A 27184-nucleotide genomic window follows, 5' to 3' on the forward strand; every position below is an offset into this window, starting at 1 on the left:
TAAAAGAAACCAGTCGGGTCGGTTCGGGTACGCTTCATTAATGACGTGACAAGTCACCGACAATGGTCCGTCGCAGATGAGACAGTCCGTCATTGGTTCCGTCACGTGTGCTCTAGTTTAAAATTACAGAATGACGTACCTGGCACGACGAATTCATGTGACGGTCTGCCGCATGCATGACGTTCCGTCGATGTATGCGTTAGTGACTGCTGCAAAGTGATTTTTTGCAGAATTTCCTGGTGATGTGCCTGCAAATTTAAAACCCATTAGTAAAAAATGCTACCATTACTAAAAAGAAAAACTATAAGTATTGGGTTGCCTCCCAACAAGCGCCTTATTTAACGTTGCGGCACGACTGAGGACACTTAATTACTCAGCCTTCATCAAGATGGTATGCCTTGATTCATTCATTCGCCGACTCAGCATGCCCAAAATAGGGTTTCATTCTTCATCCATTTACCTTAAACTGCTCACCCTCCTTGGTTTTCAACTCAACTGCTCCATGAGGGAGTAGTCCGGTAATCATGTAAGGGCTAGTCCATTTGGACTTGAGCTTGCTCGGAAACCAACGTAACCTAGAATTGTATAAAAGCACCAAATCCCCAACCATAAACTTTCATTTTTTACTTTGTATGTCATGGTGCTTCTTCATCTTTCTTTGTGGGATATGGCAGATACCGATTGGAGCTCACCACTCTGCCTCATGGACCTACAAATATTGATGGTCGCTTCTTCATTGTTCAACCAAAATTTCATATGCCCCTTTTCCATATCAACTAAGGCTCTACCCGTAGCTAGGAATGGCCTCCCAAGAATAATAGGCACTTCAAAATTGACTTCAGAATCAAGAATTACAAAATCTGCCGGAAATATAAACGAATTCACTTTTACTAGCACATCGTGGATTATCCCTATAGGCATTTTCACTGTTCGATCGGCAATCCGTAGCCGCATTGCAGTGGGCTTTGGGTCACCCAAACCCAATTTCTTATAAATCGAGAGGGGCATGAGATTTATGCTTGCCCCCAAATCACATAATGCTTTCACAAAATGTAATGACCCGACTGTACAAGGAATATTAAATGCACCCAGATCTTCTTTCTTTTGTACGAGAGATCTTGTAGCAATAGAACTACAATGCTGCATTCTATCATCATCGTCGAAAGTGACCAATCTTTTCTTTGTAACCAGATCTTTCATACACTTTGCATAAACAGGAATTTGTTTTAGAGCTTCTACCAAAGGGACATTGATAGAAAGCTACTACAATATTGTTATAAAATGCTGATATTTACCATCTTCGGTCTTTTTCACTAATCTCTGAGGATAGGGGGTCTAGGCATGGGAATTACCTTTATTGGGACTTCTGCATCTTTTCCAGTGCTATCTTTTGCTTCACCACTACCCTCTACCACCTTATCATTATCCTTTCTCACTTTTTCCTCATTAGACGGCATAGGTGGGTCAATGGTTTGCTTACCACCCCGAGTAGTGATAGCCATACAGTGTGCATCATTTTTTGGATTTTGGACAGCGTTGCTAGGAAGAGTGCCCGATTGTCGTGTGTTCCCAGTCACAGATAATTGGGCCATTTGCAACTCGATCTGCTTAATCGATATTGCAAGTGTATCGACTTTCTGCCTAATACCCGCTAAAGCACTCCTTAACTCTTTAATGTGCTCATCATTAGCATCAAACTTCCTCATCATTTTGTGCAACATATCCTCAACTCGCGCCATACTATCTCCACCATCCCTAGGAGTAACTTCACGATTTTGAGGAGGGACATATGGCCCATTCCTATCATTTCTGTTACCATAGTTACCCCTGTTGAAGTTGTTGTCGCGGTTGTGGTTTCCATCTCGGACATAATGACCCTCACAATTATAGTTACTATAGATCCAAACTTGGTTCCCTTGACCTTGGCGCCAATTATCCTGATTAGAGCCTTGGGCAATCAGTCAGAAACCTTCCATCTGCTCGTTTACCGCATAGGAATTCTCCGCATAATAGCATTCATAATTTGGTGGTGGTGGTTTAGACAAGTAGTTAACTGCATTTATCTTTTCTGCACCCCCAGTGATATGTTTTAATACCAACCCAAGCTCAGTTCTCATCTGAGCCATTTCTTCACAAATTTCATTTGTGGTTGGGTTATGAGTGCACTGCACTGCAAAGGTATTTCTCCCGGTATCTGACTTCCTAGTGCTCCAAGCTTTATTGTTCCGGGAGATTTTCTCTAACTATTCAGCAATCTCAACATAAGGACACTCCCCATAAGATCCACCTGCTATAATGTCCAACACCGCTTTATTATTATCAAACTGTCCCCAATAGAAGTATTCCTTTAGTGACTCATCATCTATACGGTGATTGGGGACGCTTCTCAAAAATGAGGTGAATCTATCCCAAGAACTACTAACTGACTCTCCTGGTAATTCCACAAAGTTGTTCACTCTGTTTGTGGTTTAGTTTCTTGGAGACCGGGTAGTAGCGTACTAAGAAAACGTCCCTTAGTTGGTTCCAAGTGAAAATTGAGTTGTAAGGAAGCTCAGTGAACCAAATAGTAGCCTCTCCCGTCAGTGAGAGAGGAAACACTCTTAGCCCCATTACATCCAAGTCCAAGTTAGGCCTCCCTACAGAGCTTTTACACACTGCCTTACCTTAGCTATATGGGCATGTGGACCCTCAAAGGTACCCCTGAAAACAAACCTCTGGTAGTGAGCTTTTGCATCAGGCTACTAGTTACCACAAAGGTGTGGCCTGGTGATAAAAAAGGCAAGACAAGTGGCCCATCAGAGTCTGCTATATTATCATAGCATCTGTAGTATTCTTGGGGCCATGGAGCGGGATTTTGTCCCCCTCTGTTGGTTTTCACCCGGAGCATCGGGTAACAACTAACCATGAACATCAACTGGAGCTGGGATGTTCTGGTTTGGATCATCATCATTAAGTTCCAAGTTTTGATTCATGTTGCGTAGTGTACGCTCTAATTTGTGATCGTAGGGAAACAAGGGTTCTCTTCCTCTCCGTGTATTTGGCATACAAGGAGGATGGTTCTGCAAGAATAAAAAAAATTAAAACAATGTAAAATCAAGAAAATATAAACTAAAATATAGTAATAAGTTTAAGTTAATCTAAAAGCTACTTTTCCCGGGAGCGGCGCCAAAATTTGATACGCTCAAACTTACTTCTCAAATAAGAAGTAAAGCGGTCGTATCAAGTAAAGAACCCAACTAATGAGGTTGGTATCGTTCCCATGAGGAAAATAGTTCAGACTTAACTTCGATCTATTATTACTATTGTTTAGTCAATTATTTCCTTAGAAAGCAAAGAAAATAAAAAGTGGATTTTCTATTTCTAAATAAATGAGAACAACTAGCGAAATTAAAGGAGACAACTAACAGTTTCAAATGTTGGATTTTAATGAATTAATAAAGTTAACTAGGGTTAACGTGTTCCCCACAGGTTCATAACTTGATAATTCTAACTATAACAATTTTTTCCTAGTATCTTGGATGCAAAGTGATAAGTTATGTATTTCTAAATCCTTGGTCCGGCATCTAGAAAATTGCACTCCGCGCCTTGGTCCGGCTACGTGTGTTGCTATACTAACCCTTACCTTTACCTCATATGAAGCATGATATTCGATATATGACTAAGTTATTACCTCGTACCAATCAATACTAGCCTATTAGATAGTATACACTAAATCTATATTAATAATTCTTTTCCTATTATCTACGTCCTTGGTCCGGTAAATAGCATTAAGGCGAGTTCTAACATTGGCCATCCATTAAAAATACTTCTAAGCGAAATAATTATCAATACATGCAAGACACTATTCTAGAATTGTTATTTTAGTTAGGTTTTACCTCATTATTCGCCTATGGTTCCCACAACAATAGTTATGGAGTTCAGTTACCCATAGTCATAATCACAACATTCAAATATGTAATATAAGAATTCATGCACTTACTTCAATGAGAAAGAATAAAATCCAGAAGTTCACTTGATTATTTAACAAAAATGACCAAAAATCAATTACTTAAATTAATTGAAGACTAAAGATTCTCCAAATGTGTAACAATAATCACCAAGCCTAATCCAAAAAAGAAGCTCAAATAACCGAGAGTCTAAAAAAATTCTAAAAATAATCAAGAGTCTAACCCCAATAACGAGGTTTTTGAACTATTTATAAAAAAATAAAAACCTAATTAAATAAGGACTCTATTTCCTGGAAATCTGTCAAAAGGCGGCTGGGTCGACGGACCTCGCAACGGATCCTCGTGGTCACGACAGGCCGTCATGGATTTCGTCGTCCCATACTTGTGCATTTTTCTTCTGCTTCTCTCTTCATTACCCTCGACGGACGGTATGACGGATTGTCACAGGCACAACATTCCGTCGATGGTCTCCATTCCAAAACAGTTGAACTCTTAGAATTTGGGTACTGGACTACTTCTCTGATCTTCATGACGAACCAGCAGGGCGGACCGTCATGGCTACGTGGTCCGTCACGCACTCCGTAACCCCACACTTGGTAAGAATTCCCCATCTTCCTTTAGCAGCTGCACTACGATGCCACCTACGGACCGTCACGAGCACGACAAACCGTCACAAGCTCCGTAGGTAGTACTTTTATGTATTTCTTGCTCAAAAACCTCCGCATTCATCTTTTAGAAAGATTTCCTACAAATAAAGAGAAACTTACATAAAAATTATTATAAAAAGTCTTTTAGACACACTAAACATAAGGAAAAAGTATTTAAAATACCATAAAACTACGGTATATCAGGCATGCCGGACAATATCATCTCATGAGAGTTACGTGAACCTCCGCCCTTCTCGAAGGAAGGCATCACCGCTCATAGCTAGCCTATCGGTGCTCAGTATAAAGTTCCATTACATTCAACTCATACATCACGGAAGCTGGCTTCTAGCATGAAGGCATCATGTCTCATTAGATGATTTCTCATCACATCATTAGTATTAAATTTGGATTGTCCTTACACTTACATATAGATTATGACTGAGACATGTCTCTTGATATTCCACACTATCTTAGTTGAGTACTTTTAGTGACCTTTACTTAGGCTTGGTAGAGACTTGTCTCACCATTCATCTTAGCCTCTTATTATGTTTTCACCATTTTCAATAGAATCATAGATTTACATAATTACTCACCTCATTACGGATTGTTCATTTCTTCTTTATCTTTAAGTGTTGAGTCAAGAATTATGGAGGTTCGCTTCTAGATTGCGATTTACTTATTCTATTGATGACTGGTCATCCTTAATTTACATTGATGAAATGTGAATTTTCCTTACATATCATCCTTTGGTGTTAATGAGACTGGCTCACACATTCTAACACCTTCATACATGAGTATTCTTTTAACATAGTAGCTTAGGTGTAAGTGAGACTTGTCTCGCTATCATTGACACCTCATTCTGGCCAGTTACTTCCTTTAGACCCCTTTTATTATGTTATAACTCATGTTACTTACTTAATTTAGTGTAGTAGATTCAAATCATCATTTATGGACGATAATCACTTCATTCAATGAGTTTCATGAGTTTATATGTCATTCCTTTAGAGCAAGTTCGGAGTTGTCCCAATGAATGGCATTCCCTTAGTTATGGATTCATTGAATTACTTCAGATGTGCTTATTCATTTGGCATTCCAATATTTTAGTCATATAAGGTAGTATAGGGTATGTTGGGACTTGTCCCATTGATTGACATACATTTAGTATGGATTGATTTTGTTTTGTTGGTCATGCTTAATTTGACATTGCATTATATTGGGCACATAAGATTGGTGTAAATTTATTATTGGCCTAGAAAATTGGGAAATGACTTCATAGCCAATTTATTAGCACCAGACAAACATTCATTCAAATATAGTTTCATGAGATTCTCATTAGCCAATTTTTCCATCATTATTTAAAAGCAATAATGTAAGCCAATTCCATTCAACTTTTGGGCAAGACATTGTTAGCCATTTTACTGGCATAACCCAAACATTCATTCAACTTGTGAGTTCATGGAGGTCTGTTATCAAACCTTATAACGTAACATTAGGCATAACGCTTTTAAACATCTTGGACAGAATTATATTAAAATTTGATGAATATATGATGTTTATAAAATCATATTAACACATGTATGCACAACATACCGTAACATCTTTATATATAACATCCTCGGACATGTCTTTAACATAGTATCATTCTTTAATTCACATAGTAACACTTAGCATCAAACGAGTCTAATAATAGGTTCATTCAATCATTATATAAATAAAAACCATACATATTAAGATCAGTCAGCACCACATACCAACAGCATGATTTCTAACCTATTCAACATTGAAATCATAACAAGGATACTACGGAAAGTAGTTCGACAAGAACGACGGGAAACAACCCTAGTTCAAGATCTATGGATCATTCAAAAGAAATTTCTCTTCGAGAAAGAAGTCCAGGAGAGAAACTCATACCTTATGTAGAACTTAATCTACAAAGATCACCTTGAACGAAACCTTGAAATCGCCTTAGAGTAATCGATAAATTTTTTGTTTTTTTTTTTTGCGTTCATTGCTTACTGTTTTGCGTACTTTTTGTCTATGAGTTTGAACATAATTTTTAGGTTTAATAACTGAAATTGACTCACTCAACTTAGGGTTTAATAAGTTAATGAAATAAATTAATTAACTAATTAGTAAAAAGCTCCTCCTAGATTGACTAGAACTAGGAAAACACAATACCTAGTGTAAGAATTTTTTTTTAACCCCCTTAATTTAATTAATTAAATAGCTAATTTAATTAATTAAGTGACCTAGGATAATTACTAAAGTACCCTTAAGTCGTTATAACCAAAACTAATCCTTTGAACCATCCTAGGTTAGGTAGGTTGTCCGTTTCTTGTCTTAACTGAAATCTGAAAATTTCCTTTTTATTTTTGGTTTTAGCCCTTTTAAATTAATTAATTAATTTGCTAAATTAATTAATTTGGTAATTTAGGAGAATTACTAAAGTACCCCTAAGTTATTAGTACCATAATTAACCTTTTGGACCATCCTAAGTTAGGTACTAGGTTGTCTCTTTAACTAGTACTAGGTTAGTATCATCCCGGTTTTGGTCCTAGGTTGTCGGGTGCACTATTGGGTCCAATTAGGTTAGTCCTAGGTTATTCAGTTATTCACATCAGTAGGTTAGAGTCTAGAATTTATAGGGAGGTTTGGCCCCACATGAAATGGTTCCTTGTGCACATTTTCCCCCCTAAACTACCCTAATCGAATTCGGTTATGGTGGTCCCCTCCTTTGGCAGCTTCTTCACATGTCTTGCACATGAGCTTGCACATGGTTTGGTTGCACTTTCCTAACTAACTATTATTTATGGTTCATTTGGGAATGTTTACTTATTGTCCTATGGATTCTCACTATGTCCTTGGGCACTGTTTAATCTACATGATCCTTTTAAATGGTCACGTGTTATGGTACTAGGCTTTGCACTTGGATGCCTAGTAGTTCATATGATTTGTATAGATGACTTTTTAATTAGCTTATGGTCTTCATTTTAGGTACATTCATTACACAAACTCATAGATACTCGAAAATTCATCTAACATTCTCTAAACCAACATTTTCTATTATACCCATAATTTTCTAATATGCCCAATATTTGTAAATATTGTGCAATGGGATGCCTATTTACCCGTGATACACATTCTTAAGAACCTATTGAGATTTTCATTAAAGGTATGATTTTCCAAAATGTTACACCTAGTGAGTCTTGTAAATGTATCGTGGCTGACATGAGTTACTTGATAAAATAGAAATAGTAGATTTTTACTAGCAAAACAGTTTTACTGTATTTTGTGTCATGTACTTACATGAAAAATGTTGCATGATTTATGTATAAAATTTGCAACAATTTCATTGATATTGCAGCTTTAATCGCTTTATCAAGTTAATTTGTTGTCGAGTCCCGTTTAACTATCTATGAAGCAATATTGTTTGCTTTTAATATTATATTGCATGATTTACATATAAAATTGCTATTATTCAGTGCATGTTCGAGCTTCAACTATTTTATCAACTTAATTTGTCGTCAAGTGTTATTTAGCTATCTATTAAGTAATTTGAGCTTCAAACATTTTATCAACTTAATTTGTTATCATGTGTAATTTAGCTATCTATTAAGTAACATCGTTTGTCTTTCACGTGTTGTAATCTAATTCTCACAAATTTACACTAGGTTTGTCCTGTACATAAATATCATAGTAAAATGTATGATTCATTTATTATTTGACAAGTAATGATGAATAGAAAACTAATTTTATTAAAGTATAATTATTTTATTCACTTCTCAGATTATAATTATACTTCAATTTAATCCTAAAATAAGTATTTATCAGATCGTCGAATCTTTTAGACCTTTATTTCTTACTATCAATTATTCATTTTGGGATTCTATTATTTTTGGTATTATGATATCTTTGATAGTATTAATCTAGTCATAATTTGTCTTAGTATCAAATAATTCTTAATTATTTATAACTTAGATTTTTGGAGAACATATTATTTTTAATATATATCAAATCAGTTCATAAATTAGAATAATATCAATATAGCTATTATGTATTTCTTTGATTTTAATTTTAGTTGAGATATTAAATAGCTCATGAGACGTGTTAGATATGTATTATTTATTTATTTTATTTGGCTAAATTTCCAGCTTAATACACATTGCACTATGATATTATAAGTTTATAACAAAGGTTATTAGTACAATATATAAGATCAAAAAAACTGCGGTAGCAGCTGCAACAGGAGCTGAATATGCAACAGCAATCCAAGGTCGCATACCCAGACAGAAGCTAAGCTCCCACTCATGACCCATGTAACAAGCTACGCCAAGTAAGAAGTGTAGAAAAATTAGTTCATAAGGACCACCGTTGTATAACCATTCATCAACTGATGCCGCTTCCCACATTGGGTAAAAATGTAAACCTATAGCTGCAGAAGTAGGAATAATGGCACCGGAAATAATGTTGTTTCCGTAAAGTAGAGACCCTGAAATAGGTTCACGAATACCATCAATGTCTACTGGAGGAGCAGCAATGAAGGCAATAATAAATACAGAAGTTGCCGTCAATAAGGTAGGGATCATCAAAACACCAAACCATCCAATGTAAAGACGGTTTTCAGTGCTAGCAATCTGCATTTGGTATGGTTATTTAATTTGGTAATAAAAAGAATAATGAATAGAAAAGAATAATGGTTTGGGTCGTGTATCTATGTCCAATCTACAGTAGAAGAGAAGGTTCCATCGGAACAATTATTTATTTCAGTTCAGGGTTCCTCGTTTGTTTTTTTTTTTTTTTGAAAAAAAATAAAAAAGGGGGGGGAGGTTATGGGGAGAAATGACAAGAAGATATTGGAACATAAATTTGGAAGAGATGATGGAGGCAGGAGTTCATTTTGGTCATGGTACTAGGAAATGGAATCCTAAAATGGCGCCTTATATCTTTGCAAAGCGTAAGGGTATAGGAATATGCGACGATTTTTCCCCGGAAATCCCCAATGAAAGATGCAGACTATTCCCTCCTTTCTATCGAATCGATCATAACCACTACCTACATTCCAGTAAATATGTGCACCACAAATCAGAGCTAATAAAGTGACCCACAAATCCGTAGAATGACATCACGATTCCTTGTGGAAAAAAATAATATGCTGAGGCGGAAAATAAGATAGCAAATTTCTACCAAGATAACTGGAAGTTCCAACTAATAAGAAGCCTAATGAACATAAAAAAAGGATCAAGGCCCAGCAGAAATTACTTATTTTTCGTGACCCCGTTATAAGTTCTATCCATATATCGTCTGATCGCCAAGATAGAATATTTTCATCGTTGAATCTTTTTTGATTCTATGTATTATTCTCATTATGCACATAAGAGAGGAGTCGTATAAGGTGAAAATCTCACGTATGGTTCTGGAACAGAGATTCTTTCAATTGAATGACGACCGTAACGGATGTCGGCTCAATCCGAAGGAAATTACGCGAAAGCGTTGCAGAATTATTATGAAGCTATGCGACTAGAAATTGATCCCTATGATTGAAGTTATATACTCTATAATATAGGTATTATCCACAGAAGTAATGGAGAACATACAAAAGCTTTGGAATATTATTTTCGAGCACTAGAACGAAACTCATTCTTATATATATATATGTATATATATATATATATTGTTAGTATATATATTTATTGTTATTGTTGTTATCATTATTATTATTAGGTTATTGATTGGATGTGTGTCTTAGTTACAGATGATTTGCATAAAAAAAATAATTAATGGAAACATAGGCATTTTGTCCGCCATTTTCCTTCCCCATTTAAACCAAAACCCCAAAATTCCCCCCAAAACATTAAAAATGTGAAAACAAAATTCCCCCAAAAATTTTAAAATTGAATTAGACAACTTGCCTTCCCCAAATTAAAACCCAAATCCTTTTTCCCTTTTCAACATTCATTTCCTATAATCCCCCCCCCCCCCCCCCAAACCCTCTTTCCTTATCTCACTAATGTTTTGCTGATCAAGTTTTATTTTTGAAGGTTTTATTCAAGGTGTGTTCGTATTTTTATGATTTAGGATTATTGAATTTTTTCTTACATTTATTCGATTTTTTTTGGATTTAGGTTTGTAGCAGTAATTTTACAAAAACTGTGTGTTATGATTGATTTTGACGATATTAAAGGTCGAGTGATGTTGGAAGGAGCCATAAGTTATCGATTACAATAACAAAGAGACGACAAATATTGGGATGAAGATTCTTTTAAGAAGTTCCAAATAATTCTGTTGGGAATAAATCCGTAATAGAAATAATATTTGCGGTAATAAAGACAATAAATGCGGAACACAACAACACGGTTAATCAACGAGAATAAAAGAGAAATAATGACACCAAGATTTTACGTGGAAACCCTTCTAAATAAGAGAAAAACCACGACCTGAGAGGAGCAACGAATATCACTATAGTAGGGATTTTACACTTGTATGTCTTAGTAAAACTCCAAAGACCACTACACATTCAAAAGAAGTAACACTCTTTTGAATTTTCCACCTCACTACAATATCACTCACACTCTCTATTTTTCCTCACAGATTATTTTCCTCTGTGATGCCTCACTCTTCTTTCTCTCCTTTCTAATTCTTTTTGGTGCATATTTGAAATGAGCAAGAGCTCTGTATTTATAGGAAAATTTACTCCTAATGATGTCACCGGTGACATCACAAAAAACACAAAATTTCAACCTTTTCACCTATGCAGATTTTTTTGGGTAAGATTTTAATTGAAAATTAAGTAAAGCTGAAAAATAATTCAGCACCAAATCTGCCAAACTTTGAAATCGGCAGAGAGCTATTCATAGTTTGCTACATGGGGATGGACCCCACAATCTCCCCCTCCAGACCCATTCACCATAAAGGAGGTAGCTCTATGTTTCTAGATTGAGTACATGCCGACAAGTTCTTTGCATAGCTCAAACTTGTCCCTTGATACCACCTTGGTCAGCATATCTGAAGGGTTTTCACTAGTAGGGATTTTCATGACCTGCATAGATCCGTCCTCTATCTTTTCACGAATCCAGTGATATCTCACGTTAATATACTTCGTCCTTGCATGGTATATGGTGTTCTTGGTCAAGTCTATTGCACTCTGACTATCACACTAGACGAAATACTCCTTCTGATGCAATCCAAGTTCTTGAAGAAATCATTTCAGTCATACCATCTCTTTGCCAACTTTAGTAGCTACAATATATTCTGCCTCAGTTGTAGAGAGTGTGACACACTTCTGCAACTTTGACTGCCATGATATAGCTCCCCCTGAAAATGTAAATAACTATCCAGTAGTAGATTTTCTATTATCGAGGTCACCTGCCATATCAGCATCAGTATATCCCTACAAGATTGGATCAGATCCTTTAAAACACAAGCAATCTCTTGTGGTACCTCTTAGATACCTGAGTATCCACTTAACTACCTCCCAGTGTTCTTTTCAAGGATTTTCAAGGAATCTGCTAACAACACCAACTGCATGAGCAATATCAGGTCTTGTACACACCATCGCATACATCAAACTCCCCACTGCTGAAGTATAAGGAACTTTAGTCATTCCCTCTTTCTCTTCTTTTTTTGTAGGACACATATGTTTGCTCAACTTCAGATGACTCGCAAGAGGCGTGCTAACAGGTTTAGCACTCCTCATGTTGAAGCGTTATAGTACACGTTCAATGTACTTCTCTTGAGATAGCCACAACTTTCTTTTTGTTCGTTCTCGAACAATCTTCATCCCTTGAATTTGTTGTCCTGGGCCCAAGTCTTTCATGTCAAATGACATGGACAAATCTCTCTTCAACTTTGCAATCAGCTCTTTGTCTTGTCCTACAATTAACATGTCATCCACATATAATAACAAATAATAAAATTGTTGTCAGAAAATCTTTTGAAGTATACACATGTATCAGAATAGGTCTTTGTGTACGTTTAACTTTTCTTGAAAGAGTCAAACTTTTTGTACCATTGCCTTGTGGTCTGTTTCAACCCATAAAAACTCTTATTCAATTTGCATATCATGTGTTTCTTTCCAGATACTTCAAATCCCTCTGGTTGCTCCATATAAATCTCTTCTTCCAAATCTCCGTGAAGAAATGCAGTTTTCACGTCCAATTGCTCCACTTCAAGGTCTAGACTAGTTGCTATGCTCAAAATAGTTTGAATAGAAGTCATTTTGACAATAGGTGAAAAAATTTCATCAAAATCAATACCTTTCTTTTGTTTGAAGCCTTTTACAACCAACCAAGCTTTTTACCTCACCAACTTGCCATTTCCATCTTTCTTGAGTTTAAAGACCCACTTGCACTTAAGTGGTCTTTTTTTTTTGAAAGTTCAACTAGCTGGTATGTGCCATTTTTTTGTAGAGATCCCATCTCTTCGTGCATGGCTTTCATCCATTGGCTCTTTTCTGGATGAGACAACACCTCCTTAAGACTTTATGGATCACCTTCATCATTGATAAGGACGTACTCTAAGGAAGGGTATTTGGTTGATTCTACCCTTTGTCTTTCTGATCTCCTCAGAGGTTGAGATTGTTCTTTTTCTTCTGGGTACTCCATTTTCTCGATATTATCACCAAGTTGCTCCCCCTGCTCAACAATCTCATCAGGTTTCTCTTCATGCTCAGCAACTTCATCAATCGTATTTTCTGCACTTTTGGGATGGTTAGAAGAAGAAGGAATGGTAACAAGATTAGAGACTATACCATTCTTTTTCTTGGCCTACTCGGATAGATCATCAGCAGTTCCAACTTCACTTTCTCAAAAGATTACATCTCTAGTTCTGATGACCTTCTTCATTACGAGATCCCATAGTCTATGCCCGAATTCATTATCTCCATATCCGATGAATATGCAGGGAACTGATTCATCATCTAGCTTGGTTCTTTGCTCCTTCGATACATGTACAAAATCTTTGCAACCGAACACATTTAAATGTGAGTAAGACATCTCTTTGTTGGTCCAAACTCTCTCCGGAATGTCAAACTCCAACGAAATTGATGGACTTTGATTGATAAGATAACACGATGTCCAAACAGCTTCACCCCAAAATGTCTTGGGTAATTTAGCCATTCTGAGCATGCTTCTCGCCTTCTCAATAATGGTGCTATTCATTCTCTCAACTACACCATTGTGTTGTGGGATTCAAGGAACTGTCTTTTCATGTCTGATTCCATGGTTTGAACAGTACTCTTCAAATTCTCTTGAAGTGTACTCACCTCCATGTCGGTTCGAAGACGTTTTAGCTTTCGACCTATCTATCTTTCAATCAGAGCATGAAACTTTTGAATACTTGATACACATGATCTTTGGTTCTCAAGATGAAAATCCACAATTTTCGAGAAGTGTCATCAATAAAGGTAACAAAGTATTTATTACCTCCTATAGATTCTATCTCCATTGGACCACAAAGATGAGAATATACCAAATCAAGTATATTCGACTTTCTTTCAGATGATGTCTTAAATGAGACTCTATATTGTTTACAAAAGAAGCAGTAGTTACACGATTTTATCGTTGAACCTTTGGCAAAAGAGATGAGTGAATTTTTGGAATGAATTTGCAATCATTTCTCGCTCATATGACCCATTCTTTTATGCCATAAATCTGTAGAATTTTCTTCGTGAGCCGTATTTAATTCACCTTGGCATATTTCTGCATTTGTCCTGTATAACGTGCCACGTGCAACTCCTATTGCAATCACCAATGCCCCTTTGGTGTGTCTCTATTTTTTATTTGCAAAGTAGTTCTCGTATCCATCTTGGTCCAAAGAAATTCCCGAGATCAAGTTCATCAGCAAATCAGGTACCTGGCGCACATCTTTCAACACTAATGTGCATCCAACATTTGTTTTCAAGCAAATATCTCTGATCCCCGCAATCTTTGAGTAACTTGTGTTACCCATTTTCATATTGCCAGAATCACCGGCTACATATCTGCAAAAAAGATCTCTTACCGTTGTGGCATGATAAGATGCTGCTGTGTCGACCACCATTCCGACTCTATACTTGCCAAGTGCATGCATTCTTCTTCCTCATTTATGAGGAGAACAACATCGTCATTATTTTGCACCATGGCAGCTGTGTTGTTATCATTCTTCTGGCCGCTGCTTTCCCCTTTGGCCCTTTTTAGATTTGGACAATCTCTGTTGAAGTGTCATGGTTGATCACAATTGTAGCAATTTCTGGCCTTCGATTTTGATCGGACCTTGGACTTTCCACGAGTTCCGGATCTACCATAGTTACTTGAGCTCCTTTGGTAACTTCTGCCTCTACTTTCCGTGATGAGAGTATGTCCGTGATTTTTAGGCCTTTTTCTCATCTTCTCATTAAGCAAAAGGGCTGATGTGACATCCTTCAACTCAATAGAGTCCTTACCATGTAAAATGGTTGTTGCTAAAGTATCGTAGGAAGATGACAGCGAGTTTAGGAGCACTATGGCTGAATCTTCATCCTCGATCTTTACTCCGAGGTTCGCTAGCTGCGTGATTAGTCCATTAAGTACATTTAAATGAGACAAAAATTTGTATCTTCACCCATATGTAGCGCATATAACTGCTTCTTTAGGTACAATTTATTTGTAAGCGTTTTGGACATGTATAAATTTTCTAACTTTGTCCAAATGTCACATGCACTCTCTTCATCGATGATGTTATTAACTACATCATCTGTTAAGTGCAATCTGGTTGTACTAGCAGACTTTTCATCCAATTCTTCCCAATCCTCAAGTTTTATGGATTCGGACTTTTTGGATTTGCCGCTTAGTACCTTGTGCAAACCTTGTTGGATGAGCAAGTCTTTCATCCTTCTCTGCCACATTGAGAAACCGCTATCACCGTTGAATTTTGCTACCTCGTACTTACTCCAGACATTTTTTTTATTGATTATAGTACAATAAGCTGCAAAAAATATTTCTGTAAATAAGCAGAACCTGTGCTCTGATACCAATTGTTGGGAATAAATCTGTAACAGAAATAATATTTGCGCTAATAAATGCAATAAATGCGGAACACAACAATTCAGTTAATGAACGAGAATAAAAGAGAAATGATGACACCAAGATTTTACTGGAAAACCTCCTAAATAAGGGAAAACCCACGACCCGAGAGGAGTAACGAATATCACTATAGTAAGGATTTTACAGTTGTATGTATGAGTAAAACTCCAAAGACCACTACACATTCATAAGAAATAACACTCTTTTGAATTTTCCACCTCACTACAATATCGCTCACACTCTCTATTTTTCCTCACAGATTATTTTCCTCTGTGATGCCTCACTCTTCTTTCCCTCCTTTGTAATTCTTTTTGGTGCATATTTGAAATGAGCAAGAGCACTGTATTTATAGGATACTCCTAATGATGTCACCAGTGACATCACAAAAAACACAAAATTTCAACCTTTTCACCTATGCAGATTTTTTTGGTAAGATTATAATTGAAAATTATGTAAAGCTGAAAAATAATTCAGCACCAAATCTGCCAAACTTTGAAATTGACATAAAGCTATTCAAAGTTTGCTACATGGGGATGGACCCCACATACTCCTCTTTTGTTGCTTCACTTTTTTTTTCTTGTTATATGTTGATTTTTAAAGTTTATTTTCTCCTAAAAATTATACGAGTACATATGTTCATATATATTTTCTGTTAGTCTTGATTTTGATGCTAAAATACATCATCATTGTTGACATACATTTTAGTGTAATTTAAGTATATGAATGACATTCTAAATGGAGATGTTGATCAAGTTAATATTGTTGAAGATCGTGGAAGAAAAGACAGGAGAAGATTATATTGCTTTGGACTAGAACAAGTTGGTGTCGTAAAAGAATTAGATATTAAAATTATTTTTAGAATTGTAAAATGTAATTTGACAAGTGTTGTGGAATCTCAAAATTGCATTTGTAGCTACATTATATAATTCTTGTAATATATAAAGCTTGTGTAAATTCTTCGATAGAGATGAAATTATGAAATATATATATATATATATATATATATAAATTCTCATTTGTAATTTTCAGCTAACAAGAACATGTATATAATTGTTTATTTTTCATGGCTAAAAGGTATTATTTTTAGCTACAATAACAATAATATCCTGACAAATACTTTATATCATAGCCACAAATATTATTCTTCGTAACAAAATATGAATACTATTGCCACAAAATTAAGCTATAGAAATAGCTATAAAATCTAAATTTGCATGGCAAACAAATTCAACATTTTGGCTACAATAAAATACTTTTATGTCTGATCTATGAAAATAGCTGCAACTCTTTTTTGTAGAAAAAAAATATAATAACTTGCTGTAAATATATTTTTTGTGGCAGGATTTTGGTATCTAAATAGCTACAACTTTAAAATTGTGTAACAATAGCTACATCTTGCTACGAGTGATACAGAAAAAATTATTGTAGCCAAAGTGTTTGGCCACAGAAATTTTTATATTTAGCTACAATCAATTTTGTAGAAATACATGTCTTTTCTTGTAGTGACATTTTCGTCACAAAAATGATAGCTAATAAAAATAAATAAATATATGCCATCGCGAAATCATCACAAAAATTGTGACGAATTTACATTCCATCACAATTTAATTAAAAACAATGAATTATAAAATCTTTAACTTAATGAACAATTTTTTCACGAAAAGTTTTAAGAAATACGTGATGCCGTTTTAACTTTCCCCCGGAATTTTCAACACTTGTAGTTTTCCCACCTTTAACTCCTTTATTACATTAGAAAATTAGGGTTCTATAAAGAAGTCAGATACCTACTTGAACTCATCTAAACTTTGATTCCGTTGTTTTATTGCTCATAGGTATGAATCTTTTCTTTTCATGTTCTCTACAATGAACAATTTTTAGATTCTTTATATTGTTGCTGAGATTTTCCTTATTTTTCTTGAATCAATGTTATAAAATGAATAATATTTAGTTTTCGATATTGGGTCCATTATACTCTTCACTATTATATAGCTCTTTTATATGGGTATTCATCAAATTATTGAATTGGATCCTTTACCTAACTTTATTGGGTGTAAGTTTTAACTTATTTTTATGTATATTTTAGTTATATGGGTTACCGTAGATTTACACATACGACAAGCTTTAGTGCAGGCATGTTGCCATTAGATTTTGTCAATGATGAGCTAAAATTCACTAACTTTTTTGATGATTGGTATCTTCTGTTTAGTGTTGTTATTCTTTTATGTTTTCTTGGACAGTATAAACAATATTTTTGGTTATATATTAGAATAATTTTTGGTTGGTTTTTGAAGGTGAAAGTTTCAAATTTGAACAACTAAAAATTTTTAACTCACATAACAAAACTTTGACTTCTTTTTTTTCCATGTCGAATGCATGTTCTAACACAATTTCAATTTTCAATACAAATTTTCAACTCCATGAATACTATTTTTTGTTTTCAAATATCACACTGCTAATGACTAACAGCTCTTTATTTTCTTGTTCCTAAAGAAAAATGTAATTATATATACTCTAAATATAAAAAAGAATCTTCATCAACTCGTGGTTTGAATTTATTAGAAAATAACTCTTTTACATGACTTCTAATCTCATTCTCTTTTGTTCTATAAAATTTTTCAGGTAGTTCATGTTACGTCTATAAGTTTTTTGAAGATTTATTCATTGGTGTTTTTATCATTTCTCAAGTTAGGTGAGAGGATAATTTACATCGTAGAACATTTATTTTGTGTGCCCAAGTAGAATAAAACATATTATCACATTCGCTAAAGGTTAGTTTCTTCTTCATAGCAATTGAATCACTAAAAAGATATTTGTGTCGTACAAGTAGAATGACGCTTATACATTGAATACTATTTCTAGTGTGCATTTAAATTGTATAACACTAACTACTATAACTGCTGGTGATTAACTAATTGTTTATGTATTTGAGTTCAGTAGAGTTTGCTACCTCTAGGTTTAAGTGTCATATAAAAATTAGTAGTCACCATGTAAGTTTTAACATATTTATTATCTGTTTTACTGTATATAATAAGAGTAACTCTGATCGTGAGTGGATGTTTTTTAGAATACTGGAAGATGGATTCATAAATCCAAAGTTTAGTGATGGAGTTGAGAACTTTATTGCATTTCCTAAAAGACATCCACAGTGCATGGATTGTGAGAAGTTAAGATGTCCTTGTAATCATCGTAAATGTCAAAACAAAAATAGTTTGATGAGTTTAGAGTGAAGAAACATCTAGGAACTTGTGATTTTTACTGGATTATTATCGTTGGTATCACCTTGGACAAAGTTAAATTTCAAATACAATTGTACTTAATTATCATCAAGAAGAAGCTTCTGGTGAAACCGTGAATCTTCTATCTGATAGTGCATTTCGGTCAATGGTTTTTGATATTTTTTGGGCCTTCTTAAAATGGTAACGTCGAATAGGACACAAATCCAACAACATATTTATTATATCCTCAAAGCATCAAAACAAGATATTTCGACGGGAACTCCACATGGACATACACAATTGTCTATTGTTTCTCGTTTGATGGATCTTAAGGTAGAACATCATTTTCTGGAAAGGGTATATGGTGAGTTATGTCATAATTTATGCAAATTGAGAACAAAATGACCGATAACTTCTGTGGTACTAAAAAGCTAATGCAAGGATTAGGCTTCCCGGTCGAGAAGATTGATTATTGCAAAAATGGATGTATGCTTTATTGGCGTGAGGAAAATGGACTAATCAATTGCAATTTTTTCAATCATCCTCGATTTAAGAGATCAAAACATCAACGTTCCAAGAAGAGAACTAATATTTATTACAAGAAAATTTCTTATTTTCCTTTTAACTCTACATCTAGAAAGGTTGTGTGCATCTAATTCAACACTAAAACATATGTGATTGTATTCATAGCATGAAAGAATGGTGTCATGCGTCATCTCTCAAACACTCCTGCTTGGAAGCATTTTGATAAGACGTATCCACATTTTGCATATTATGAATTTAGAGACGTTAGATTGGGTTTGTCTACTAATGGATTTCAACCACTTGGTCAATCAAGCCAACAATATTACACTTGGCCTGTAATAATTACACCATATAATTTACCACCTTGGATTTTCATGAATGATGAATCCATGTTTTTATCTATGATTATACCTGGTCCAAAAAATCCAAAACAGAAAATTGATGTCTTTGTTCAACCCCTCATTGAATAGCTGAAAGAATTATAGGAGGTGGCAGTACAAACATATGATGTTTCAAGTAAAAATAATTTTCCAATGAAAGTTGCAGTGACAATAAGGGATTTTCCAGCGTACTCAATGTTGACGGGCTTGAGTACAACAGGAAAATTAGCTTGTACTTATTGCATGAAAGATTCAGATGCTTTTTCACTATTCAATGGAAGAAAAGTCTCATGGTTTGACAATCACAGGAAATTCTTACCACCAGATCATCCATGGCGAAAAAAACAAAATGTGCTTCAAGAAGGATAAAAGAGTGAATAAGTTTGCATCTACTGAACAATCAGATTTACAAATACTCAAGGAGATTGAGGATTGGGGATTCGTGAAAGTGACAAAACATGGTTCTGACAAGGTGAATGCAAGAATCTCAAAGAGTAGCTTATGTGCTTGGAAGAAAAGAAGTATATTTTGTGACTTGCCTTACTAGAAAACAAATCTTATTAGAAATAACCTTGATGTGATGCACATAGAAAAAAATGTGTTTGATAGCATTTTTAACACCATCATGAATGTCAAGGGAAAAACAAAGGACAATGCCAAATCTAGAGAAGATTTAGAAGTATTTTGCAATCGACCAAAGTTACATCAAGATGAAACTGCTAAAATGTACCCAAAAGCTTGTTACATGTTAGATGATAATGCCCAAAAAGTGCTTTGTAAGTGGTTACATGAGTTGAAATTTCCTGATTGTTATGTGTCTAACATGTGAAGATGTGTTGACATGAACAAGATTAAACTCTTTGGTGTGAAGATTCATGATTGTTATATATTTATGCAACGACTCATACCTATTGCATTTCGAGATTTGCTTCCACAAAATGTGTGGGAACCATTGACAGAGTTGAGTCTTTTTCTAAAGATCTCACTTCTACTGCAATAACTGAGGAATATATAAGACAATTAGAAAGAGATATTCCTCTCATATTGACTAAGATTGATGGTATTTTTCTCCAAGCTTCTGGGATTCTATGGAACATCTTCCAATCCATTTACTTTATGAAGCATGTTTAGCAGGCCTAGTTTATGACGATTGATATATCCATGTGAAAGATAACTCAAGTTAATTATATGTTATAAGATATATAAATACACTAATTATACTATATTGACATACTTACTTTATGTTTGAAGGAAATTCCATGGGGTGAAGTGTGTTATCAAAAATAATAATAGAGTTGAAGTTTGTATGCAACACATGTTTGGTTAAAGAATCATCAGCACTTTGTACGCACTACTTTGAGTCAGATATTTTGACAAGACATAGAAAAGTTTCAAAAAATGCGGATGATGGTGGGATTGGAGAAGGTCATCCTGAAATGTCGTCTGTTTTCAAGCATTTTTGTCGTGGTTTTGGTAAAAAGAAAATCACAAGATTAGATGATAGAGAATATCATGCAACTGGGACATATATTTTGTTGAATTATGATGAAGTAAAACCATATATAAAGTAAGTTAATTACCATGATGTAGATATACATATTATTTACATTTGAAGTTATTGAACTAAATTATATATTTTTTTCTTCAGAATTTATGAGGATACCCTGCGACATACAGTTAGGACCGAAAATAAGCAGATGTAAACGCGAAAGCTAGCAAAGCAAACCTCAAAAGACCACAAGTAAGAAGACAACGAGAAATATATCAAAAGACACAAAGATTTAATGTGGTTCGGTCAATCGACCTACGTCCGCAAAGAAGATGAGCAATCCACTATAAATATGAGAGTATAAAATACAGAGAGAAACAACCTCAACCGATTCACTCGGAATACATGGGAGGTTCACACAAGTGATAACGTATCAAGCTTGTGACCCACAAATTCGCCCCCTAACCAAAACTCTCAAAGCCCTTTAAAACTACATTGTGAATGTTGATTAAGTTAGAAGGAACATTCCTCTATTTATAGAGTTCTCAACCTTTTCCTACCAGAAAAAAGGATTAGTCAATCCAAAACCTTTTCCTTAGAGGAAAACCTATTTATGGTAAGAAATCAGGGCAAATAAAACCCAACCAATCTCCCCCTTGGCCTGAATTTCTGACAAAATAAATTTGTCCACCTTCTTAACTTAAGCTTCAACAACTTGCTTCTCCTCTCCAAAATCTCCTTAGCAAAATTTATGTCTCAACACAAAGAATCTCTCTGAAACAATTTCTCCAACAAAATCTTCATTACTGTCAAAAAGGTTACTGCTAGAACTACACCGCCAAGATGAACACATCTTTCTAACCTGGTTCAATCATCGATTATTGAACCACTGAACCTGACTACATTATTGAATTTGGCTCTAATACCACTTGTTAGGATAAAAAATAAGCAGGTGTAAACGCGGAAGCTAGCAAAGCAAACCTCGAGAGACCACGAGTAAGAAGACAACGAGAAATATACTAAAAGACACAAAGATTTAACGAGGTTCGGTCAATCGACTTACGTCCACAAAGGAGATGAGCAATCCACTATAAATATGAGAGTACAAAATACAGAGAGAAACAACCTCAACCAATTCACTCGGAATACATGGGAGGCTCACACAAGTGATAACGTATCAAGCTTGTGACCAACAAATTCTCCCCCTAACCAAAACTCTCAAAGCCCTTTATGACTACATTGTGAATGCTGATTAAGTTAGAAGAAACATTCCTCTATTTATAGAGTTCTAAACATTTTCCTACCAGAAAAAAGAATTAGTCAATCCAAACCTTTTCCTATAAGAAAAACCTATTTATGGTAAGAAATCAGACCAAATAAAACACAACACATACAACCATGTATTCAAGATAGCGAGATTGATTCTAAACTTGAAAGGAAATTTGGTCTTGGTTTAATCAATAAGTAACTAAGAAAAGATCAAAATTAATTTCTACAGTGAATTTATTATAATCTTAATGTATTCCTAATAATTTTTAGTGTCAATAGGCACGAGATCCTTCATCCGACATTAGCAATAAATTCATGAAGGATCCTGGAGAAGGGCCATTTCATAAGGTTCAACCCTTTAATGGATATGTTTTAAATGGTTACAAGTTTCACATTGAAGAATACAATTCAAATAAATCTACAATGAGAAGTGGCATATGCATTAACGTCTCTAGTCATAGTGCAAATGAGATCGATTATTATGGTATATTAACAGAAATTCTTGAGCTAGAGTATCATGCATTAGCATTTAAGCAAATCATGTTATTTAAATTTTCTTTGTTTGATCCAACAAAAAATTTGGTGCAAGAGTACATCTACAATATAATCTTTTTGGTGTTAACAGAAAAAGAACTTTTAATAAATACGAGCCACTTATTATGGTTGTGCAAGCTTCTCAGATGTATTTTGAAACCTATCTTTCAGTAAAGAGGATTCATAATGAATGAATCTGTTTGTCAGATAAAGGCACATTAAGTTGTAGATGTTCCAAATAGTAAAAAAACTTCATACACTAAATGATATGTCTTTTCAAGAGGATAATAGTCAAATGGAGGGGACTGATATTTGTGAAGGTGAAACACCTCACATATTGAATGATCCATACGGTATTTTTATTGACATGGAGGAGGAGGAGGAGGGAGAGAGGGAAGAGGAAGAGAGGGAGATGGAAGAAAATTATGAGGTGGAGGATGATGTTGATGGTGGGGAGGATGAGTATGAGGATGGGGATGACAAGGAGGAAGGGAAAAAAGAATATGAACATCAAACAAAAAGAGAAGAAAGTGTAGAGATTAATGTCCCTTGAAGTTTTTATATTTAGTCTTTCTACAGATTTAAAGTTGAATGTACGATTTTATGCTATAAATGATTTTCATTTTGTTAGTTTTGTTATTAGATCTAGTGATTTGTATTGGACAACTTATATTATATATTTATAAAATGAGCTAATATTATTTGAATTTAAGAATATGAGTGATACACCATCATCAAATGTTGGTTCTCTTACTGGTCCTTGTACTCCAACCACTCATAGTTACTATATGTCTCTATTGGGTCTTTAAGTTGCTCATCAACATGGTTAGTCATCTAAGTTGTAATGGAAAAGTAAGAAAAGACATTTTTGTATACTTAAATCTATTTTTTGCTAATATAAGTATCATTAAATGTGTTATTTATTTTTATTTTATTTTATATTCGTTCCAAATGGTCATTCTAACTCGAAGGCCACATAAACTTTCAAGGAACGACAAGATGCTAGTGGCTACTCACGGAAGGATATTATTAAATCCACTAGTAAATTTTATTGACATAAATTTTTTGGTGACCGTTGCCTTTATATTTAAAATTTGAAAGTAATGTATTTAATATATGTTTCTATGTGTTTATTTCCCTAAAGTAATTTCTTTTCAAAAATTATATTAGTGGAATCATACTGAGAATTCTATAATGGAACGTACATGAGATAAGGTGGCATCTGTTGGGTTTTAGTTGCCCTAAATTTCTTACCATAAATAGGTTTTCCTTGAAGAAAAAGGTTTTGGATTGACTAATCCTTTTCTTGTAGGAAAAGGTTGAGGACTCTATAAATAGAGGCATATTCCTTCTAACTTAATCAGCATTCACGATGTAGTCTTAAGAGCTTGAGAGTTTTGGTTAGGGGGAGAATTTATGGGTCACAAGCTTGATACGTTATCACTTGTGTGAACCTCCCATGTATTCCGAGTGAATTGGTTGAGGTTGTTTCTCTCTGTATTTTGTACTCTCATATTTATAGTGGATTGCTCATCTCCTTTGTGGACGTAGGTCGATTGACCGAACCTCGTTAATTCTTTGTGTCTTTTAGTATATTTCTCGTTGTCTTCTTACTCGTGGTCTCTCGAGGTTTGCTTTGCTAGCTTCCGCGTTTACACCTGCTTATTTTTTATCCTAACAAGTGGTATCAGAGCCAGATTCAATGACGGAGTCGGGTTCAGTGGTTCGATAATCGATGATTGAACCAGGTTAGAATGATGTGTTCATCTTGGCGGTGTAGTTCTAGCAGTAACCTTTTTGACATTAATGAAGATTTTGTTGTAGAAATTGTTTCAGAGAGATTCTTTGTGTTGAGACATAAATTTTGCAAAAAGAGATTATGGAGAGGAGAAGCAAGTTGTTGAAGATTAAGTCAAGAAGGTGGACAAATTTATTTTGTCAGAAATTCAGGCCAAGGGGGAGATTTGTTGAGTTTTATTTGCCCTAAATTTCTTACCATAAATAGGTTTTCCTTGTAGGAAAAGGTTTTGGATTGACTAATCCTTTTCTTGTAGGAAAAGGTTTAGAACTCCATAAGTAGAGGCATGTTTCTTCTAACTTAATCAGCATTCACAATGTAGTCTTAAGGGCTTTGAGAGTTTTGGTTAGAGGGAGAATTTGTGGGTCACAAGCTTGATACATTATCACTTGTGTGAACCTCCCATGTATTCCGAGTAAATTGGTTGAGGTTGTTTCTCTCTGTATTTTGTACTCATATTTATAGTGGATTTCTCATCTCCTTTGTGGACGTAGGTCGATTGACCGAACCACGTTAAATCTTTGTGTCTTTTGGTATATTTCTCGTTGTCTTCTTACTCATTATCTTTTGAGGTTTGCATTGCTAGCTTCCGCGTATACACCTGCTTATTTTCGGTCCTAACAAGTGGTATCAGAGCCAGGTTCAGTGGTTCGATAATCGATGATTGAACCATGTTAGAAAGAGGAGTTCATCTTGGTGGTGTACTTCTAGCAGTAACCTTTTTTACAGTAATGAAGATTTTGTTTGAGAAATTGTTTCAGAGAGATTCTTTGTGTTGAGACATAAATTTTGCAAAGGAGATTATGGAGAGGAGAAGCAAGTTGTTGAAGATTAAGTGAAGAAGGTGGACAAGTTTATTTGTCAGAAATTCAGGCCAAGGGGGAGACTTGTTGGGTTTTATTTGCCCTAAATTTCTTACCATAAATAGGTTTTCCTTGTAGGAAAAGGTTTTGGATTGACTAATCCTTTTCTTGTAGGAAAAGTTTTTGGATTGACTAATCCTTTTCTTGTAGGAAAAGGTTTAGGACTCCATAAATAGAGGCATTTTTCTTCTAACTTAATCAGCATTCACAATGTAGTCTTAAGTGCTTTGAGAGTTTTGGTTAGAGGGAGAATTTGTGGGTCACAAGCTTGATACGTTATCACTTGTGTGAACCTCCCATGTATTCTGAGTGAATTGGTTGAGGTTGTTTCCCTCTGTATTTTGTACTCTCATATTTATAGTGGATTGCTCATCTCCTTTGTGGACGTAGGTCGATTGACCGAACCACGTTAAATCTTTATGTCTTTTGGTATATTTCTCGTTGTCTTCTTACTCGTTGTCTTTTGAGCTTTGCATTGCTAGCTTCCGTGTATACACCTGCTTATTTTCGGTCCTAACAAGTGGTATCAGAGCCAAATTCAATGACGGAGTCAGGTTCAGTGGTTCGATAATCGATGATTGAACCAGGTTAGAAAGATGTGTTCATCTTGGCGGTGTAGTTCTAGCAGTAACCTTTTTGACAGTAATGAAGATTTTGTTAGAGAAATTGTTTCAGAGAGATTCTTTGTGTTGAGACATAAATTTTGCAAAGGAGATTATGGAGAAGAGAAGCAAGTTGTTGAAGATTAAGTCAAGAAGGTGGACAAATTTATTTTGTCAGAAATTCAGGCCAAGGGGGAGATTTGTTGGGTTTTATTTGCCCTAAATTTGTTGCCATAAATAGGTTTTCCTTGTAGGAAAAGGTTTTGGATTGACTAATCCTTTTCTTGTAGGAAAATGTTTAGGACTCTATAAATAGAGGCATGTTCCTTCTAACTTAATCAGCATTCACAATGTAGTCTTAAGGGTTTGAGAGTTTTGGTTAGGGGGAGAATTTATAGATCACAAGTTTGATACATTATCACTTATGTGAACCCCCCATGTATTCCGAGTGAATTGGTTGAGTTTGTTTCTCTTTGTATTTTGTACTCTCATATTTATAGTGGATTGCTCATCTCCTTTGTGGACGTAAGTCGATTGACCGAACCTCGTTAAATCTTTGTGTCTTTTTGTATATTTCTTGTTGTCTTCTTACTCGTGGTCTCTCAAGGTTTGCTTTGCTAGCTTCCGCATTTACACCTGCTTATTTTCGATCCTAACAGCATTCACTTTATACTCCAAGAAAATGTATATTTGGTAAAAAGATACGGTCAAACCTAATTTTGTTTTGGAGGATATTTGGAGAAGTTGAAAGACACATTGTGCCTCTGATGAATGGATGGATAAATATCGTATTGCCACTCGAAATCAACGTAGTGACTGGTGGACTAGGCACTAATCCAAGCAAACATAACGATGTTTCTAATCAACAATGGAGCATAC

The 27184-nt window shown here is 34.9% G+C and overlaps 1 long non-coding RNA gene across 1 annotated transcript; it reads right to left on the bottom strand.

The window, feature by feature from the left end:
* Window positions 1-20116: 20116 nt before the first annotated feature.
* LOC109120316 (uncharacterized) lies at window positions 20117-21123 on the bottom strand. Its single transcript, XR_002027770.3, has 2 exons — window positions 20989-21123; window positions 20117-20886 (listed from the first exon to the last, which is right to left on the bottom strand). It is a non-coding gene; the product is annotated as an uncharacterized lncRNA (long non-coding RNA).
* Between the last annotated feature and the right edge of the window lie 6061 nt (window positions 21124-27184).

Source organism: Solanum lycopersicum, chromosome 5 (assembly GCF_036512215.1).
Source record: "Solanum lycopersicum chromosome 5, SLM_r2.1".
Taxonomy (NCBI): domain Eukaryota; kingdom Viridiplantae; phylum Streptophyta; class Magnoliopsida; order Solanales; family Solanaceae; genus Solanum; species Solanum lycopersicum.